The sequence below is a fragment of the Myodes glareolus genome, chromosome 1 (assembly GCF_982192425.1).
Source record: "Myodes glareolus chromosome 1, mMyoGla1.1, whole genome shotgun sequence".
NCBI classification, from domain to species: domain Eukaryota; kingdom Metazoa; phylum Chordata; class Mammalia; order Rodentia; family Cricetidae; genus Myodes; species Myodes glareolus.
In genome coordinates, this window is record NC_142026.1 from 126676468 (window position 1) to 126693276 (window position 16809).

The window sequence follows — 16809 nt, forward strand, 5'->3', positions numbered from 1 at the left end:
TAATTGCCTTTGTAAAGTTCGTCCATCCCTACATTTCTTCAGAGCATCTTTTACACAGCCGGTATCCCCCCACACACAGGATGACAACAGCTGTGCCTGCCACACTATTCCACTGTGTGCTGATATCAAACCAAGACATGATCACACAAACCAACTGGATCTTATGAAAACTGATGTTGTACCAGAGACTTTACCAGTGGAGATGCATGTAACACACACACCCACACACCCCAAGAAGGGAACCTGTGACAGAGCAGAGTACCAACACCATGAAGGTCCATTGTGTGGGACCACCGGGTTTTCTTTGAGGTTGCTAACAGGGGTGTGGTGAGGAGTTACTTACAGGAGCCGGGATGGATCCACAGCAGCTGCCTCCCCGCAGAGCCCACGTCAGCTCAGGCTGTGACTCAGGGGACAGCACAGCTGAGACTGCACAGCTTGCAGCCTAGGGACAGGTCTGTGTCTTCTCTGAAGCTGGTCAGGGTCTCTCCTTCTAAAGTCTGAGTGAGTCCTCTTAAGACTTCTGAGTTTCTCTTTCTCAACCACAGCAAATTATATTATTTCCTGGTCTAAGGAGCCTCTCCCCTCCTCTGAAGAGGGTGTTGCTGTAGGAGGAAAGACTAAAAGCAACACGTGACCTTTCCAACAAGGCAGAGAACTTTGTTCCTCAGACAGGTTAATGATTGATGAAACACAAGTGCCAGCTCTACAGAGGAGCCACAGTATTGATTTCCAGTTCCTTCTTTGTTTATAATTAACAAAACTTTGAGTTCAATGTAGCAAAAGCAAACAGCTTATCAAATCTTTACTATATCTTCAGTTTCTGATATTTATGATAGAGAAAGAAATGCAATACATTATACCAGTAGATATAATTATGTATACAACTATATTAGCATATAATATGTCATATATTTTAATATATAATAAATGGTTATATATTAAATATATGACTTTATCATATACCATCTGAGAGACTTGAGAGAAATATGAACACTATGCTGTAGATGGAAAAATCATTTTCTCATCACCCTGAAATTTCTGATAGAGAAGCAACTATAGATGTTATACCACTCAGATGAAGGTGAACATGAATTAAGACACATGTGCACATATACCTAAAGACTATACTGTAAGCAGAATTCCCCAGTGGTAGACAGATGTAGTAGTGGGTCCCATGCAGAATCTAAGAACTCAGTTCTGGGAGCATGAGTCATGACTGAAGGGCATTGACTGAAATTTGGGGTTTCTAGAAAGGACAAGGCCCATTCTCTTCCCACGTTCCTCCTCCTTCCACAGTGAATGTCTCAAACAGAGGCCCAGGAGCATTGCGAGACAGCATAACTCACAGAAACAGGTGATGTGTTCTGAAAGTTTTCAAATGACAGATCCGGGAGAGGGGGCAGATTACAGACAATGATTGACAGACTTTCTCTGCATGACTCAAAAGAGAAAAGATGAAGTCAACTCTTCAGTATACTCCTGTCCATCTCCCGAAAGGTTTTTTGTTTGTTTGTTTGTTTGTTTTGTTTTTGTTTTTTGTTTTTAGCATAGAGCAGAAGGTCCACAGGTTGACCACTCCTGATGATGCTTTGCCCCTGCACCACCAGCCCTGGAAGAGCTAGTCCCAATGAGCAGGCACTGGAGAACTGACCTGCCCCTCAGAGCAGAGGAGACCCCTGCACATGGGAGAGCTGGTTCCACCCCTTGACTGAGGGGCATGGTCTCAGTGGCCCAAATGTACCAAATCAGCTACCACTCAGGCACATACACAAGACTTTGACCCACCACAACATATAACCCATCTTTGACCTGCCAGAATGTTAAAATTTTCTAGAGAATGACTTTGAGATGGATGGAGTTTTAGAAAGAGGAATTTGAGGGGTTGGAGAGATGGCTCAGAGGTTGAGAACAGTGACTATTCTTCCAGAGGTCCTGAGTTCAGTTCCCAGCCACCACATAGTGGCTCACAACCATCTGTAATGAAATCTGGTGCCCTCTTCTGGCCTGCAGGCATATATGCAGACAGAACACTGTAAACTAACTAAATAAATCTCTTTAAAAAAAAAAAAAAAGAAAGAAAGAAAGAAAGAAAGAGGAATTTGAAATTAATTTTGATTATCTTGGGGGCAAGGTCTTAGGATACCACAAAATCCTGGCCTTTCTTTTTCTTGTAGTCTGCCTTTGGCCATTTCACTTTGTGTTATTCAAGAGTTGGAAAGAGTGGAGAAGCTGACATTCCTGCCTGCTAATGAAGCTGCCCTTGAGGAGGTTGAATTTAAGGACTGAAGTTGGGACTGAGGTGGTCTGAGGTAATCAATAGCTCTCACTAACCAGACAGTCCCTGCTGACATCCCTGAGTCAGTGACTGCACAGGCAACACATGAAGCTTATTTATTTTATGATCTCATTTAAACTCTGCAAGGTTAGTTAGTGCCTGTGTTCCAAAGCACCTGTCAAGCCATGTACCTGATTTGGGAGCTGGAGAGCTGGTGTCTACAGTAACAGAAGAAATGGGTGGTGAATTCCACTGGCATGAGGAAAGAATTGAAGAGTTAATTTTCTGAAACTAGTTTAAAGAACATTTCTTAAGTAAAAATAAATTATAGTCAAGAATAATCTTCCTTTTTAGGGGAAGACTTTTTAATATGAAATTGCCATCTGTGGTATATTTACACTTTAGGCCTCAGGCAACAATAGCAGAGAAAGACCCCTGTAGCCTTCATTAGAGGCAAAACAAACAGTACAGTTGGGGGCGGAGCTTTCCTTTACTTCCCCACTGCTTTCCCTTTCCCCTCAGAGAAGAGCTAGGCTTTCCTCACCATCTCTGAAATCACACCTTACTGCTTTATCCCCTTTCCCTTCACAGCAGACTCTCATCGACATATGTATTGCAACGTTAATGACTTTGCTGCCCCAGAACCTTGTAGAAAAGGGGGATTATAAACTCCCCCAAAGGCAATTTCCAGTCCTTTAGCAGAAAACTCTCATTATCAAAATACTATAGTAGCTTGATCCAGATTTGATGCGCTGACAAAGGCAGGGTTTGCTATGTAGGAGAGCTTAGCCATCTTGCCTGAGTACATTAAGTGGATGGTCCTGTCTTATTGCCTAGGCACTTTACTAGGGATTTCTAAGTTGAGGTAGAACTCCCAGCTTCCATTAGAACAAGGCCTATCCCACTGAAACTGTCAATAGAAATCCCATTTGGGATGTGGAACGGACTTGCAAGTTTCAGACTTTATTATGCATTCTTCCAGTCTCGAAAAGGGCAAATTAAACTCCATACAAGATAAGAACTTCATTTTTTTTTCTTGACCTGTGGCATGTATTCAGCCCCTGGGTAGCAACTGGTGTGGAACCAGGGCCCACTCTTTAATGGCTGAAAGCACACATTTAACCAGAACATGGTGGATTCGCTGCTCTGAGAATTCCCTTAGGAAAAAAGTTAAGTGCAAAAGCAGACAAAGAAATCTATAACCTTCTCAGTCTTTCCCATTTGTTAGAGCCATTCTTTGACCCACCTTGGAAGCCCTGGCGACAAGGATTGCAAAGGGATACACCTGAGCCTGTGTTGGAGGGCAGCAGACTTGGCCCAGTCTCTCAATTGCAGCTAAGGCTCAGCAGCAATAATGGGAAATCTCTGTGGAGCCTCCCAGGAGGAGGAACCTGAGGAGGCACCAGTGCAGTTTCTCCTCCCCACGTCCCCTGAAGCGCACCTGGACCATTCATTTGTCAGGCCGATGCGTAAAATGGAGAAAAAGAAAAGAGAAAATTGGGGGTAAGAAGCAGTTGATGCCATCTAATCTCTAATTAATCCGCACCTCAGCACGTGCCAAAGCCATTTATTCATTTATTATTGATTGATTGATTGATTGATTGATTGATTGATTTTTCTGGGTGAGGATGAAAAGCTAGAGAGGGAAGGAAGAGCACCCTTGTCTCGGGAAAGAGATCAGGGGGAGGGGGAAAGGGTTTCTCCTCCACTTATTTGGGCCCCTGCGAAAGAAAACACTAGGATAAGAAAGTGGGCAAGTGGCTATCTTGAAGCGACTGCTGAGGGAGTATGTAGGCATCTCTCTCTGAAGTAGTGAGTGCAAAAGAGAAAGAAGAGAGAGAGAAAAGGAAAAGGAAAAAAATGGGAGGAAAAGAGGCTTGTATTTTTTTCTCCTTTTGTGCGCACACAGGGAAGGATGTGGGAGGCTGTGCGGAAGGGAGCTGGCCTAGGTTATAAACTGTCTATAAATGGTGTGGGAGAATTGTCTGTATTCTGTCAATCATATTTTAATAAAACGCTGATTGGCCAGGCAGGCAGTATAGGCGGGAAAGCCAGACAGGAAGTAGAGGTGGAGCAAAGAGACTGGGAGTATTCTGGAAAGCAGGAAGCTCCCTCTGCAGTTCTGCCCAAACCACTGGAGAGGAAAGATGTCAGCTGCCCCGCTGGAAAAGGTACTGAGCATTGTGGCTAACATAGATAATGATAATGGGTTAATATAAGTTACAAGGACTAATAAGAAGCCTGACCTATGGGCCAATCAGTTTATAACCTAATGTAGACTCTGTGAGATTTTCTTTGGGACTTCCCAACTGTGGGGTACCAGGCAAGGACAGAAACCCCAACAAGCCGGCCCTCATGTTACAGTACTTTAGGATGTCTTCTGTTTCCTTAGGAAGGCCTTCTCCAGAAATAACCACTTTACAGCTAACATTTTTGTCTCCAACCAATGAAAAAAGCAGAAGGTAGAGCCAGGATGTGTCCATAAATATTAATTTCTATCATCTCTGGTATCACTCAGAAGTCATGTGCTTCTCCAGAGGAACCTGGGAGCTTCAGACATTCAAATCTGAGAACAAATCAAGTACTGCTACCTGATGTACGAGCACACTACACACGGCACTCTCTTCTAGACCAGTGCTTCTCATCCTCCCTGATGCTGTAACCATGTGATACAGTTCCTCATGTTGTGATGACCCTGACAACCATAACATTAGTTTCATTGTTAATTTATAACTATAATTTTCCTAATATTATGGATTGTAATGTAAAAATGTGGCATGCATGATAACTCATGTGTGATACCCAATGGGGCCATGAACCACAGGTTGAGAATCAGTGCGTCTGTGCAGAAGGTTAATGTCTGACAGCAATATAAGTTATATTGTACAACAAATATGTCTTTAAGACATACAGTTTCGCACTCAAGTATTAACACAACAGACACTTCCTTCAGAGTAATTTGTAAATGAAGGTGTCTTGCTTAGGAAGGGTTTTGGGGGTTTTGGTTTCCAGTTACTGGTCATGACTATCATGAGGTATAACAAGAGAAGTCAGATTGTTCCATAGTCAGAACTGATGACTATCTTGAATATCACCATAGAACCTTCGTCCGGTGACAGATGGAGACAGAGACCGACATCGGAGCACTGGACTGAACTCCCAAGGTCCAGTTGAAGATCAGAAGGAGGGAGAATATGAGCAAGGAAGTCAGAACCATGAGGGTTTGGGTTACTGTGTGCCTGAGCTGATGGGAGCTCACCAACCCCAGCTAGACTGGGACTGAACGAACATGGTATCAAACTAGACCCTCTGAATGTGGTTGACAAATGATAATGGCACTGGGATTTGTCTCTACTGCATATACTGGCTTTTTGGGATCCTATTCTTTTTGGATGCATACCTTCCTAAGCCTGGATGTAGGGGGGAGGGCCTTGGAATTCCCACAGGGCAGGGTACCTTTCCCTATCTTAGGGCTGGAGGGTGTGGGGGAAGGTGACTGGAAGAGTGGGAGGGAAGTGGGAGGAGGGGAGGAAGTGGGAATTTTGATTGTTATTATTTATAAACTAATAAAAAATGTTTTTTAAAAAGAAAAGTTCCAAATAGTCAATGTCCTTTTCATCAGTTTTATTTATTTTCTTGGGTGTATATGAGTGTTTTGCTCACCGTATGTATGCGCACAATTGTGTAGATGATTGATAGCCACCGCGTAGTTGCTGGGAATTGAACTCTGGAGCCTGTTCTGCGAGAATAAATGTTCTTAAATACTGAGCCATCTCTCCAGCTGCATCCAAAGTATTTTGAGAATGAAATAGCAGCGTGCAGAATGTTTTTTATTTCAATTATACCCAAATCTATAGTAATCAAAACAGTGTATGAAAACTAGCTAACAATGGAATAGAACAGGAAGCCCACAAATAAACCTGCACAAAGATCTTCAACAAAGACGCTAAGATTAAATGGTGGGTGGGGTGTGGAGGGAAGGAAAATCTATTCAATAAACAATCCTGGGGAAACTGGGAAGCAGCATGGGAAAGGCTAAACCTGAACCTCACAGCACACATCATACAAAAGCATCCTTAAAATGGACTGAAAATTTAAGTCTAGAATCTAATATTGTGAAACTGTTGTAAACACTCTAAGGAAATATTTTGATATTTATCTTTTTAGAGACATTTGAAACTGGGGTAGTTTGAATGTAATTGGCTCCCTAATTCCAAATCCTATTACCACAGAATCTCATAGGAAGTGCGGCTTTGTTGGAGTGGGTATGGCCTTGTTCGAGGAAGTGTGTAATGGTGAAGGCAAGCTTTGAGGTTTCATATACTCAGGATTCCTCCCAGTGTGTCAGTGGACTGCCTGTTGCCTGCAAGTGTAGCCAGCACCATTCCAGCCTGCAGGCTACCATGCTTTCCACCATGATAGACTGAACCTCTCAACTTTAAGAGAGCCACCACAATTAAAGGTTTCCTTCATAAGAGTTGCCGTGGTCATGGTGTCTCTTCACAGCAATAGGAAATTCTAAGACAGAAACTTAATACAACATGTACAGATTACAGCAAAAGTAAAAATATCAAACTAGACAGGTATAGGCAAAAGGGGAAAAATACCAATAACGGGTCAGGCAGGGTGGTTCACACATTTAATATCATAACTCAGAAGGCAGAGGCAGACAGACCTCCAGGAGATTGAGGCTAGCCTGGTTTCTATAAAGAGTTACAGACAAGCCAGAGTTACATAGTGAAACTCTGTCTCAACAAACAAACAAGCAAACAAACAAAGAAATGGTGACTAGGCATCCCACATACATCTCCAAAGCACACCTTGTGCTTTAGAACCAAAGTGTTCTCAAAGAGAGAATGGAGGGAGAACTGAGGTTGGAATCCAATGCAGAGGTGTGTGAATGGGAGCAAGGCTAAAAGTGAAGACAGGGTGAGCCACACCAGAGGTGGCAAGAGCATTGTGGGAACAAGGCTGGTTTTGGGGTAGAGGAGAAGAAAGAATCTAAGGCAGTGGGGGTGTGGTGGAGCTGAGTTTTGAGAGGGAGGAGAGAGTTAACAAGGTGTGGCCTTCAAAAGTAGACAGGAGATCAAGACAGAAATAATTGTGTGATAAGGATTAGGACAGGAGGGAGTACCACACGAGCCCAAGGTCAAGAGGGGTTGAGAATGGGTTGGGAGAGAATAAGGCATTGGGGTTTAGGGGTTGTAGTGTCAAGATAAAGGGTTGAAGGAGGGGAGCAGCCAGTAAGAGGTTGAGGACTGACAACAGAGCAGAGAGGGACCTAAAGCTAGGCTAAGAAAGAAAGCAAGGAACTGGGTGGGACTCTGGACAGTAGGGGTAGGACAGGACAGAGAGGAGGGAGAGGGTGGTAGTGGGAGAGAGAGGAAGGCGAGACCAGCCAAGCTTGGGGACATGGGACAGTGACTGGAGGATGTGAAGAAACCCCTCAAACAGTCCCTGAAACTTGCTTTATGGCTGCAGGCAAGAGAGTGTTACACAGCCCTAAATAACTGCCTTATTTATTCCTTGTCTTTCTGCTCTGCTTCAGCTGCCTAGCATCTCTGAGGCTGCATCCAGTTCGTGTGGGGAAGGAATGGCATGGAGTGGGAGGCCTGGGGACACCAGAACCAGGGAGCGTAGGCTGCTCAGCTTCTGCCTGAGAGCCATGGCCTCTGTCAGACAAAGGACCTGAGCCTCCTAGAGACTCTCCTGAAAGCTGATGTAACCACAAAACCTCTAAGAAAAAAAGTGAAGGGTGTGACAGGCAAACCCCAAACTGTCTGAGGTCACAGCCCTGATTCTGAAATTTTCCTGAATGTCATCAGCAGGAAGCTGGCGTCTATTACAGTGCCCTTCACATCTGAGGCTGGGTTTAGAGAAGGGAACCCATGGCCTAGGCCACAGTGACCAAGCTCATTAATTGCATCCTCCCTCTGTGCTCACTCTGCCGGCCTCATGAGTTTGGAGGAATTCAACAACAGAACTTGTGGGGACAGAGGACCACAGCATCGGAGAGGAAGGGTGCTCCTAGATGATCCTGGGTCTCCACCCCCATACCTGATCCCCTCAGACTCATTCTGGATGACTGTACAGTCCAGACCCTGTGGTTTGCTCTTTACCTCACCCCATACTCTTTTCCTCAGAGGCTTTTAGAGAAGCTGAGACGTCTCAGAAAAATTACTACATAGAAAGGGGAGTCAGGGCCAGAGGAACTAGAAATTCACTGTGGTTCACCAGAAGCTACTGAATCTCTAAAACCACAGCTGCTCCCAGGGGTATGAATCACACCACCCCAGTTCTCTCTTCATTTCTTTATTTATCTCCTCCTCATCATTTTTTCCTCACTGCACAAGCCAGGTTGCCAGCTTGCACCAGTTCCCTCCATCAGCCTTCTCAGAGCTGAGGGCAGAGGTCACCACACACAGCTTCACTGACTACTTCATATACTGAACCAGCACCCAGTTCACCATTTTTATATCATCCCCTTCTCCCACCCTGCAACCCTGGAAGGTGCTTTATCACCTTCTCAATCAGCTGGCACTGCATGCCCCTGCCTGAGGACAGACCCAAGAAATCCATGCACTTTCACCCATAGAACCTAAAGTAGGGATAAGGGGTAAAGTTTAAGTCACATATGACCTGGCAATGGTGCTAAGTAGGGCATAAGGAAACCTCTGCCTCCCAACCTCCCCTCCCCCGGCTAACTCCTGGGCAGACAATAGCAGATAATAGGGTTCATTTCAGCAGGCATTTCATTGCTTTTATTTACAGAGCACATAATAATATTGACAACTCAAACACTCTATTCCAACTTCAGTGTGAAAGTAGCACACGAGATTGGGGGGCAACAGGAGACCACATTTGGCCTCTGTACTCACCTGACCCCAGATCAGGTAGCATCCTGTATCCCAGTATTGATACCCATTCCCCTGAACACTCTCTGCAAGTGATGCCAAAGCTGTGTGCTAAACAACCAGAAATGGTCCTGTGCTGCTGTGCCTCCTGGGTCAGCTGGAGAGGATATGGGAATTCCTGGTGTTTGTGCTCATTGTGCTCTGCAGTCCTGGGAATGAGGACACTCCTGAGTCAGAGATGCTGGCTGAGGGAGAAGGGGAATCCTGTTCACTTCTCTGAAATGCTATTTCCACAACCATCTTGGAAAAGGAGACTTCTTGAGGCAAAAGTACTTTTCTCAGTATGCTAGGCATCTCACAACACATGACCACTATGTCCCTTCTGGGTGTGTCTCACTTCTGGACATCTTGTCTGACTGTGATTTTTCTTCAAAATAGCCCAGTGGGAACTAGCTCACCTCATCATGTCTGCCTGAGACCTGATGGGCCTTCTGATAGCCCAACACCACAGGCTGCTCTCTCCCAGGGCCCAGGACCATGTCAGGAGACACAATGAAATGGAGTGTATTTTCCCTGCTGCAGGTGGGTCAGTCTAGCTTCTGCCCAAGCAAGGTGCTTCTTCAATTAGACACTGCCATGAACTCCACCCAGAAGCCATTTCCTAGAGCTGACACCTTGGGCTGACAGATTGTCCTGGGTACAAAGGAGAGGCAGAGAACTCAGTACTGCTCAGCCCAACAGGCTGGGTGCCTCAGCAGTGATAATCTGACAGTGAAAGCTGGCAACTGCTGACATAGAGCCATGGCCTTGTCACTGAGAACACCTGTGGTGGTGGCAATAATAGAGACACTTCCTCTTTGTGGTGACCTGGGCTGGGTCACCCCACTGATGGAGGGTCTTACTGTGATTCACTCTTCCCTCTGGAAACACTCCCACAGATACAGCATCTCAACCACCTCCATATATGCTCAGACAGTCAGGCCAACAACAGAGACCACGATCACTAGCCCTTACAGTTCTGTCCTCTGTGTTTTAACTGACAGTGCCTACTATAGAGTAAACACAGCATGGAGGCAACACTGACATGAAAAACACACACTGAACTACAGACACCACTACAGCCTCCCCCACCCCTGCCCTACTGTGCCCTCCTCTCCCAGTAACTCCCATTCCCTTCTCATATATTCATGTTCTGCCGTCCTTCTTCATCTCTGCCTTATACCCTCTCCCATCTCCTGGACCTTCTTTTGTTTCCTGGTTTCTCCCCATACTTACTTCCCATTAGATAACTATATTTAACTTTTAGAAGCTGGATACACAATGAGTTCAAGGTCATTTAAGATACAAATCTGGTGAGAGGTAGAATTTCTGGTATTCACTGGCCAGAAAACATAGCCAACTCAGAGAGCTGAGACCTGTGGAAGACGCTGTTTCCTACAGCAAGATGGATGGAACCTGTGGATCCATACTCTGTCCTATAAGTATAACACACACACACACACACACACACACACACACACACACACCTTCACAAACATACAGTTCACCTGCAAAAACACACTTAAAAATGACAACAGATTAAAAAAAAATTCTACCAAGAGTCTGGACTTTTCCTATGTAAAGGCCTTTTGTAAAACAAGGGGAAAATATCAATCATTTTTATCTGATGAGTGTTTTATCTGTGTGTGATTCTCTGCTGTATGTGTGTGCAGTGCCCATGGAGTGGGGCAGAACACAAACCTACCTCATGAACTTCATTCAGTTTTGGGCATCTTCAAACTGAGGGTGGGGGCACTGAATTGTAATAAAAGGAGGAGTGGCAGGCTGCTTCCTGCTGCCTGGCGCCCAGCTAGCTTTACCCAAAATATTACACAGAAACTGTATTCATTTAAACACTGCCTGGCCTATTAGTTCTAGCCTCTTATTGGCTAACTCTCACATCTTGATTAACCCATTTCTAATAACCTGTATATCACCACATGACTGTGGCTTACCTGAGAGATTCAGCATGTCTGACCTGGTGGCTGGCTCCCTGGCAGCTCTCTGTCTCTGCTTCTTTCTTCCAGCATACTGTTCTGTCTAGTATGCCTATTTAAGCTGCGGTCCTATCAAAAGGCCAATGCAGTTTCTTTATTTGACCAATGAAAGTAACACATACACAGAAGACCCTCCTACTCCACTGTATCATGGAGGAGGCCATCCAGCACAAACCTGTGTCCTAAAATGCAGAACATCCTTAGTATAGGGGACAGGAATTGAAGGTTTCTAACGTGAAGGTTGTGCAGTGACCATTACAGAATGTAAAGTCAGAGGTTTGGAATGACCATCACTGGGGTGCTCTTGAGAAGCCTCAAAATGTCTTTGAAGAGTGAGTACCATAATTTGGTTAAAGTATTTTCCACATAAAATTACTTTGGCTTCAGCATATCTAGGAATGGCCATTGCAGGCACACAGGGGTTGGGAGTGGGAGGGATGAATGGACTTTTGGTATTAAAAGCACATAGCAAAATAAGGGATTGTAGTAATCCTCTTGTTTTGGACATCAGATGAGTGCTAGGCCTACATCTGAAAAATGAGTTTGGTATTTCCATGTTCTGGCATGAGTCAGAGTCAGATAAAGAAGAGGAAGAGAAGGAAGAGATTAAACAATGCTGGGCAGAAGCATAAAGTACTTGCCAATTCCCCAGTGAATGATTAGTAAGGGGTAGAAGAAAGGGCAAAGAAGCATCTAGTAGCATATTGCTTTGCTGGCGAAAAAGTGATCTGATGTGAGATTCCCCTCTGAATGTTGCGAATATGTTTTATTACCATTGCTTAATAAAGAAGCTGCTTTGCGCCTATAGCATAGCAGAAAAGAACAAGGCAGGAATTCCCAGCAGAAATAGTGGGAAAAACAAGGCAGAGGCAGAAAGATGCTATGTAGCTGCTGAAGGAGACAGACACCAGACAGAACCTTACAAGTAAACCAGGAGCCTCGTGATAAAATACAAAATGATAGAATGGGTTCCTTTAAGGTGTAAGAGTTAGTTAATAGTATACATAAGTTATTGGTATTGTTGTGGTTAATATAAATAATCTGCGTGATTATTTTACATCTGGGTGGCTGAGGACGAACAAGCAACTTTCAGCAACAATTGTTCAATGTATTGATGACAGCACCAATTTATATAAAGAATAAAATTGACATCTAGTTCTAATTGCATTTCTGTTTATCTGTGATGGTGTTTTTCCAGATTGTGGAGCAGTTTTTAAAGTCCTTATTCTGACAGGTCTTCAATCTCTTCACTATCTCCACTATGTAGGGCTAAAACAATTAGTGACAAAGTTTCCACAGTGACTTTGGAAACAGAGATACAATGTATTGTATCAACTTCAAGCTATGCCCATTTCTATTGGCCAACCCTCACCAGGGCAGATTTCCATGTGAGGCATATACTCTACACCCTTGACAGTAATAGGCCTTCTCAGTTTGGTTGTCCTTCATAGACACCTTCTAAGATAATGGGCCATCATATATCCTGGATGTACATCTTTCCTTATTGCTCAATTGTTCTTTCTACCATAGTATTTACTACTGAACAAAGTTGCACATATTGTTACTTTTGGTCATCTTTTTATCTTAGGCAGCTTTGAGGACTGGTGGGTGCACGTGGCAGCAAACACCTACTATCCCAGCCCTTAGGATGCTGAGTTAATAGAAATAGAAATAGAAATATCACCTAAAGTTTTATACAGAATGACTTTGAAATGGATGGAGTTTTAGAAAGAGGAATTGGAAAGTAATTTTGATTTTCTTGGGGGCAAGGTCTTAGGTTACCACAAAACTCATGGCCTTTCTTTCTCTTGTAGTCTGCCTTTGGTCATTTCATTTTGTTTTAGTCAAGAGTTGGGAAGAAAGGGGGAGAAGCTGAAATTCCTGCCTTGAAGCTGCCCTTGAAGAAGGTTGACTAAATCAGTCCTTAGGTGGTGGTCTGAGATAATCAATTGTTGCTAAAAGGGATGGTGGGCTGCATTCCTGCATGGATCCCTGCTAGCTTACCCCTGAAATAATTACACAGAAACTGTATTCTTTTAAACATTGCCTGGTCCATTATCTGTAGCCTATTATTGGCTAACCCTCATATCTTGACTCAACCCATTTCTAATAATCTGTATGTCACCACAAGGTCGTGGCTTACCGGGAAAGATTCAGCATGTCTGACCTGGCAGCTTCATGGCGGCAGCTCACCTGACCCTGCTTTCTTCCTCCCAGAATTCAGTTCTGTCTACCCCGCCTACCTATGTTCTGACCTATTAGGCCAAGCAGTTTCTTTATTAATTAACCAATGAAAGCAACACATAATAGCGCTCAGTAACCAGACAGTCCCTGAATCAGTGACTGTGCAGGCAGCACATGAAGCTTATTTCACGAACTCATTTAAACTCTGCAAGACTAGTGAGCACCTGTGTCCCAAAGCACCTGTCAAGTCATTTACCTCCATTTGGGAGTTGGAGAGCTGGTCTCTACAGTAACAGAAGAAATAGGGCAATTTCAGGTTCCTTAAGAGAGAATTTAAGAGTTTATTTTCTGAAACTAGTTCAAAGAACATTCCTTATGTGAAAAAATTTCAATCAAGAATACTCTTACTAGCCGGGCGGTGGTGGCGCACGCCTTTAATCCCAGCACTCGGGAGGCAGAGGCAGGCGAATCCCTGTGAGTTCGAGGCCAGCCTGGTCTACAAGAGCTAGTTCCAGGACAGGCACCAAAAAACTACAGAGAAACCCTGTCTCGAAAAATCAAAAAAAAAAAAAAAAAGAATACTCTTACTTTTTAGGGAAAGACATTTTAATATGGAATTGCCATCTGTGATATATTTAAATTCTAGGCCTCTGGCAACTATAGCAGAGAAAGGCCCCTGTAGCCTTCATTAGAGACAAAACAAACAGACAAAACAAAACAAACAGTACAGGTGGGGGTGGAGCTTTCCTTTCCTTCCCCACTACTTTCCCCTCAGAGAAGTGCTAGGCTTGCCTCACTGTCTCTGAAATCACACCTTGCAGCCTTATCCCTTTCCCTTCACAACAAACTCTCTTGTTGGCATTAACATGCATATTGCAAATTTAAAGACTTTGAATTGTTTTGTCTGCCCCAGAGCCTTGTAGAAAAGGGGAACCATAAACCCCCATAAAGCCAGTTTGCAGCCCGTTCATAAGCAGACAACTGTCAATATCGAAATACAATACTAGCTTGATCTAGAACTGAAGCACTGACAAAGGCAGAGTTTGCTATTTAGGAGGGCTCAGCCATCCTGCCTGAGTACATTAAGTGGGTGGTCCCATCTTATAACCTAGGCACTTCACCAAGGATTTCTAAGATGAGGTAGAACTCCCAGTGTCCCTAGAACAGAGGCCTAACCCGCTGAAGCTGTCAAAAGAAATTCCATTTAGGATGTCGAATGAACATGCAAGTTTCAGACTTTATTATGCATTCTTCCAGTCTCGAAACGGACAAATTAAACTCCATAAAATTTATCAACTTCATTTCTTTTTTCTTTTTTTTTTCTTGACCTGTGGCATGTGTTCAGCCCCTGGGTAGCAATTGATGTGAGACCAGGGCCCATTCCTTAATGACTGAATACACACATTTGACCAGCACATGGTGGATTTGCTGTTCTGAGAATTTGTCTTAAGAAAAAAAAAATTAAGTGCAAAAGCAGACAAAGAAATCTATAATCTTCTCAGTCTTTCCCATTTGTTAGAGCCATTCTTTGACCCAGCTTGGACGCTCCAGCGACAAAGATCCCAAAGGGATGCACTTGAACCAGTGTTTGAGGACAGCCACCTTGCCCTAGCCTTCCAGCAGCAAAGGCACAACTGCAGTAATGGGAAGCCAGCAGGAGCTTCTCTGGGGGCAGAGCCAGAGGCAGCAACAGGGCAGTTTTCCCTCTTCCAGTTCTGATTGGAAAGGCCCTTGAGCACTGTGCCTGCAGTCTTAGACCATTTATTTGTCAGGACGCCTAAGACAGAGGGAGAGAAAAGAAGAAGCAACTAATCAAATTTAATCTCTAACTCAAGCCTCCACTGGATTTTTCCTCCTTGCTTTTTAAGGAGGTACAGCTGACGGCTTGGGACGGGCATTGGCCTCCTGGCCGGGAGGAGGACACGGGCATCCATGCCTTTGCTTCCAAGTTCTTCTAGGTGCTGCACTGCCTGTGCAGCACGGGTGGGCTTGTGGGAGTGCCCAGGCCGCTTCGGGGATCCCCGGTGTCTGCTACTTGCTTAAGGTCGCCTGCAATGGCCAAGGCCTACTAGCTGGGAGGTCCTCAGGCCACACAAGTGTGCCCTCCAGCACCTCCGCCCCTCATCCTGCCCTTTTGCACTTACTGGCTGCTGTCTGGTCTCTGCTTGCCTTCTGGGCCCAGTGCACTTGAGAAAGAAAAACTTGATGCTGAGTTGAGGAAAAAAAGTCAAAGAAACGAGGGGGGAGGGGTTCTGGGGTCGGAACCCCATGATCGCGGCCCACTGCATGGCCCTCAGAGAAAGAGGACCCTCGGGGTGGCTTGTTCTGTGCCCGGCCTATGCGAGGCAGACGTGTCTGTCTGTCTGTCTGTTCATTCTGTCTGTCCTTGCTCCGTGATAGCTGGGCTGGGAGATACAGCCACACTGACAGGTCGCATGGGTCAGGGTTCTTGCCCCACCCTTCCACAGGAGGGACATGAAGGTAAATGTCACTTTGGTTTCCCCTGTCTGCCCTGCAGTCACTGCCCAGCTTCCTTTTCCTCCTCTTTCCAGGTTGATTCTTTTTCTCTTTTTTGGTGGCAGGCTGGAGGGGAGGGGCGGGGGTACAGTTTTTTCCCTTACATAGTTTCCTCAGGAGCCTTTTGCAAGTCCTTCTGCCGCCCCCCCCCCCACTCGCCTTCTGCATCCCTTGGCCCATTCCTATACCACGTTGGGGCCACCGCCAGAAACATGCATTTGACATCACCAAAGTGCCCAGGAACAAAAATAGATTTTAAAAAAATTCTTCTAAGTTAAGGGAAATAGAGACAAGAAATAAACAGGTATGTGTGTGGGGGGGAGGTGTTTGTGTATGTGTGTTGAATTCATTTTGGTTTTCGTGGATGGTTGGTTGTGATTGTTAAGATTTTTTTTTCTTTTTTTTTTTGTATTAAAAATTTCCACCTCCTCCCCACCTCCCTTTTCCCTCCCCCTTCCAACCTCCCCCTCCATCTCTAGTCATAAGAGCACTCATGGTTCCCTGCCCCGTGGGAAGTCCTAAGTCCTTCCCCCTCCATACAGATCTAGAAAGGTGAGCATCCAAACAGTCTAGGCTCCCACAAAGCCAGTACGTGCAGTAGAATCAAAACCCAATGCCATTGTCCTTGGCTTCTCAGTCAGCCTTCATTGCCAGCCACACTCAGAGGGTCCAGTTTGATCACATGCTCCATCACTCCCAGTCCAGCTGACCTTGGTGAGCTCCCATTAGATCAGTCCCACCTTCTCAGTGGGTGGATGCACCCCTCGTGGTTCTGACTTCCTTGCTCATGTTCTTCCTCCCTCTGCTCCTCATTTGGACTTTGGGAGCTCAGTCCAGTGCTCCAATGTGGATCTCTGTCTCTAACTCCATTCATCGCCAAATGAATGTTCTATGGTGATATGCAAGATATTCATCAGTGTGGCTATGGGACAAGGCCAGT

General features: G+C 44.9%; 1 protein-coding gene across 3 annotated transcripts in view; it reads right to left on the reverse strand.

Annotated features, from left to right (window-relative positions):
* The window catches only part of LOC146895807 (small ribosomal subunit protein eS24-like), a 31981-nt gene extending 31336 nt beyond the window's left edge, over positions 1-645 (reverse strand). For 2 of the 3 annotated variants that reach the window (XR_015739358.1, XR_015739359.1), the window contains exon 1: positions 344-645. The gene's annotated coding sequence lies outside the window, so the exon portion shown is untranslated. The remainder of the gene's footprint in view (positions 1-343) is intronic. The other variant, XM_087911875.1, reaches the window with a different exon arrangement.
* Positions 646-16809: the final 16164 nt, after the last annotated feature.